We start from the raw sequence: 4,926 nt of genomic DNA, 5'->3' as shown, positions 1-4,926 counted from the left end.
GAAGCCCTTCCCTCCCCCTCCTGTTCCCTGATGGACAGAAGTAAAGCTTCAAGTGCAACTCAGAATGCCTGAGCTAAAAACTGACCTTGGGGACATACAGCCCAACTTTCTCTTTCTTTCCCAACATACTTTATGGACAAGGATGCAGAAGGCAGGAAGAGAGAAGCCATGTGCCCAAAGCATATGTTCCCAAGGTAGTGACAGAGTTGCTATATACCCAAGCCTTCCAGCCCTCGACCAGTGCTATTCTACTGCCCAGAGATACAGCACTTTACATGAGAAGCAAATGACTGTTCTCCTAGCCTCCCCTGAGAACAGCCATAGAGGCAGAGAGAGGAAAGCAGCCCAGGAAGAAACCTGGGAGCAGGAGAGGCCACTCAGAGGGGTACCAATGTGTGCTTTCATCAAGGGTCCTGCCAGGAAACATTTAATCAGCAGAGGGGCCACCTGGCAGCAGCTCTGTCCCTGACTCTCAGGACCAGGCAATCTCTGTCCTCTCCGGCCTTCAGCGTCCTCATCTGGAAAAAAGAATGGATGTTGCACTGCATACGCTCCTGGCCCTTTATCCCTCCACCAAGGGCTGCAGCCCCTAGGGTCCTACAGCCTGATCTGTTGGCAAGGGTGGCAGAGGTGCCCTGCCCCACTAATGCCCACAGTTGTCATTGGAGGAACAGCAGCTATCAATAGTGGCAGACTTCTACCTGAAACTTCCATTTTATTGGTTTCCAGTATTATCTCTATCCCTCAGTTTCCCCTGAATATGCTCACCCAGTTGGCAGCAGCTGCTGGGAGCTCAGCCTAGGAAAGCTGCGCCACCTAGGGGCACTCAGCCTCTACTGCAGCTTGGCGGAGACATGAAGGCTGGATCTAGGGACTTCCTTCTCCCCCAGAGCAGGCTCCTGATGCTTATCTATCCCCTGTCCTCACTACTACCTTGAAAATGACAGGTTAGGGTTTTTAAGGCAAGGAAACTGAGAAGATCAAGCACCAGCAATGTGGCTGAGTCCAAACCAGAGCTCAGACCTGATTTTAGCAAGTTTTTACTGCCTTTTTTTTTTTTTTCTTTCCTTAGTTCCAAGGGCATCTCTGGGAAGAGTGACAGTTAAAACAACTGCTCTTTAGTGGGGAAGAAGTCATCTTAAATCGCTGTGAAACTTACTTTGTTGGTTTCAATAAGAATGTAGGATAGACAGAGTCTGGCCATATGCTGCTGACTGGACTAAGAGAAACACCAGGAGCTTGGACAGACGGTGGGGGGGTGGGTGAAGTCCTTGCTCTGTCAAGGACTCGCTGGCCCATCCCTACCCCCGTCTGGGAGAGAAGTCTCTGAACTATCTAGGAAGCTGTATTAACTTTTTTACTGGGTCCTTGGGAGGATTAGCAACAAAGTATGAGAAACACCTGACACCTGGCTGGTCTCAGCAAGTCTGTCCTCCAGGTACTAGGCAGAGCAATCCTGTCACTCCCGCACCCAAAGCCCACCACTGGGCTCCCAGCCCAGAGTGAAAGCCCAGTCCCCACAGCAGCCTGGAGGCTACTTGGGACCTGCCTCGCATCACCTCCCTCATCACATTCCTCCTTCTTCACCCCTGGAACCTCACCCTCCCACTTCACCCCCTCCCCTTCCTCCTATCTTATCCCCCCCACACCCTCACTCCATACCCAGCCTCCTCTCTGTTTCCAAACACAGTGGGTATGGTGTTTTGCTCTTCCTTCTGTCTGGAATGACATTGGCATAACCTCCTCCCTCCCTGCCTTCTGTTTTTATTCAAATGTCATTTTCCAGAGAGCGGTCTTCCCTACCTAACATTTCAACACCCCCTTCCTTGCACGACTTTGTTTTTTCTCCTTTCACATTTGTTACCACCTAACATACCATGTATACCTAACTTACGTCTCTTATTTATTGTCTATTTACCATTTGCTGTGTTCCCTGCTGAGTTCTAGGCACATAATAAATATTTGTTAAATATGTGGATGACTATTCAAATAATAATTTTGAAAAGAATGAAAAAAGATAGAACACTGACCTTTCCAATGCCTTTTGGAGACTTGGACAATAGTTAACATGTTTGAAACTTTTCTGTCTATAAAATCTTTTACAATAAAATATTAAATGTTATTCCAGGACACTGTGAGCATCCAGGAAAGGGGTGGCATGCCCACTTTATGGATCAGAAAGCAGAGGCTCTGCAGAATAAAAGGCTTAGGTCTGGGTCATACAGCTGCTCAGGGGGCAAGAGAACCCAATCTCTAGGCTCAGAGGCTGCAGAGCTTCCTCCTTCCCATGTTTCAGCGCTTCCACGGAGCCGGAGACCTGGAAGTACTTATGCTGAAGCACTTGGTTGAAGGATTGTTCTTAGCATAAGCACAGTACTTAAGTGGCCACCCAGTCAGCTTTCTGAAGGCTATCCCAGGGGACAAGAAGAGCCTTTCTTAACATCTGTGAAAGCTTATTGGGCACCAACTCTTAAGGCAAGATCATGAGACCAACCCTGGGCAAAGAAAGCCTGACTGCTCAAACCAGTGTGGCCAGCTTCCCAGAGCAGAAGCCACCCCCATCAGGCAAGCCCAGGGGCATAGATAGGCTTGGAGAGAGGCAGTGAGATGTCCAGGAAGAGAGCAAGGCACGGGGATCTTGGGCTGGAATCCCAACTCCATTAAAAACTTGCTGCATGACCTTGGCCTTGTCACCACTGCGTCCAGTCTCCCAGAAGCCCCTCCTGTCTTCTGTGCCACACACAAGGTACCCATACCTACCTCTGGAATAGCACTCAGCACATTGTTTTGATATGTCAGCCTCCCTCTCTCCCCAAGTCAGTGGTTCTCAACCAGGGAGAATTTTCCACCCACCCACACCCCCACAGAAAACATTTGGCAATGTCTGGAGACATTTTTGGTTGTCATATGTGGGGGAGTGTTACTGGCATCTAGTAGGCAGAGGCCAGAAATGCTGCTATACGTCCTATAATGCACAGCCTCCCACAAGAATTATCTGGGCCCAAGTGTCAAGTGTTACTCGAGAGAGCTCCTGATTCTTCTCTGCACACCCAGGGCCCAGTGTGGCATGTGTAAAGCTATCCATGTGTTTGCTGATTGCAGAAACCCCCGGTGCCCCTTGACTCTGGGAATGTATGATTTAAAACCCCTGACTCTACCCTGCTGGCCCCACTTTCCTTCTCATTGGCCAGGCTGATAGACCCGGGGTTGGAGGTCAGAAGGCCTCCACAGACCTTTGCCTGTGGTGCCACATGTCCCTTAGGTTCACAGTCTCCAGCTCTGCCCCCAAGTCACACCAGCCTCAGAGACAGCACTGGGCTTTAGAATCAGACCAACATGAGTTGAAGTCTTAGGTCTCTACTCACTCACTCACCCTCTGTGCCTGCGGGTGCGTTACCTCTCCTCCCTCATCTGCGTATAAATGAGGAGCACAAATGCTGAGCTGCCTGTGCATGGCTTTTGTGAATATGTGTAAAGCACTGGACCAGCAGGAGGAACACCTCCTACCAAAGGTAACTAGTTGGCTGGTTCAAGTTGGAAAATCTTGATTCCATGGCACAGCTGCAGAGGATAGCTTTGCTGGAGAATCTCTGTTTACCATGGCCCTTCAAGCTACGGCCAACTGGCATGCCCAGGAGCAGGGACTGGCCCAAATCAGCAATAAGCCAGCCTCAATGGGAGAATTCAAGATGTGCAGAGTCAAGAAGCAGTGAGAGCAGAGCTCTGTCTGAGGTGTTTGCCCGCACATCCCTGATGCTGACCATAGCATCTGGCTCCTGGTGGGCTTTCAGTGAACACTGATAGACAAATGCACATTTACCATGGCTCTTTTTTTTTTTTAACCAGAAACGTAAAAGGTCTTTTATTAATCCTCATGAAAAATCTGCATCATCAGCACAGATAAAGTCACTGAAGAATCTTTACTCCTTCTTTTTGCCAGCACCAACATTGGCCTTTGCAGTCCCCCTGACTTTCTTCATTCTGTTCTTGCGTTCCTTTCTCTGTTTTCTTGAGGTCTTCTTCTCATATAGGCCATGTCTTGCAAGTCTATGTTTTGGTTTAATTTTCTTTGCATAATCCAAGGAATCATAAATCATGCCAAAGCCAGTTGTCTTGCCACCACCAAAATGGGTTCTGAATCCAAACACAAAGATGACATCTGGTGTGGTTTTATACATTTTGGCTAGTTTTTCCCGAATTTCTGTCTTGGGTACTGTTGCCTTGCCAGGGTGAAGGACGTCAATGACCATTTGTTTCCGCTGAAGTAGTCTGTTGGTCATGAACTTCCTGGTCCAGATAGTCACTGTGTCGTTCATGATGGTGGCTAAACTTCAAGTAGCAAAGGAGGAAAAAAGAGCTCACCGTGGCTCTTGATGGAGCCCCTGCTGTGTCTGTGCCCTGCCCTGCCCTGACACACTCTCCCACTTAATCCCATAATAGCCTTATAGGTAGGAGCTGTATCCTATAAGCCTCACAAAGTGAAGCTTCATTCCTGGGGCCACAGAGCTCATACGTGGCCTCTCTGGGATTTGAGCTCAGATCACTTACCAAAGCCCACAGTATTTCCATAATCCTCCCTGTATCTCCTCTATCCAGGAGTCAGAAGCTCTTCTGAGAAACAGTTCTAGGAGGAGGCCCCTCCAGCCCAAAGGAACTCCATGTTGCACTAAGGAGAGAAACCAGGAGCCAGCTAGGCTTCTCACTTCTCTAGCCCCCAGCCCAGTCTTATCCTCGCCAGTGTCAGGGAGGCCCTGGAGCAGGGAGAGACTTTAGCGAGTACCTATCACCATTCCTGGCAGAGCCTCTAGAATCAAGGTCCAGAAATCTGCTCTCGCCAGTAACCTCCGAACCCTGTTCCGGAACTTCTGATATGGCTTAAGTCCCTTAGCTAACCTCCTAGGATGCATGTGACAGGGCATTCAAGGC

General features: G+C 49.1%; 1 pseudogene; it reads right to left on the bottom strand.

The window, feature by feature from the left end:
- Positions 1–3,846: 3,846 nt before the first annotated feature.
- LOC150014706 (small ribosomal subunit protein eS24 pseudogene) lies at positions 3,847–4,330 on the bottom strand (annotated as a pseudogene).
- Positions 4,331–4,926: the final 596 nt, after the last annotated feature.

This window comes from Furipterus horrens, unplaced genomic scaffold (assembly GCF_987537825.1).
Source record: "Furipterus horrens unplaced genomic scaffold, mFurHor1.1.pri manual_scaffold_3, whole genome shotgun sequence".
Lineage (NCBI taxonomy): Eukaryota > Metazoa > Chordata > Mammalia > Chiroptera > Furipteridae > Furipterus > Furipterus horrens.
This window is presented reverse-complemented; position numbering and strand designations above follow the sequence as displayed.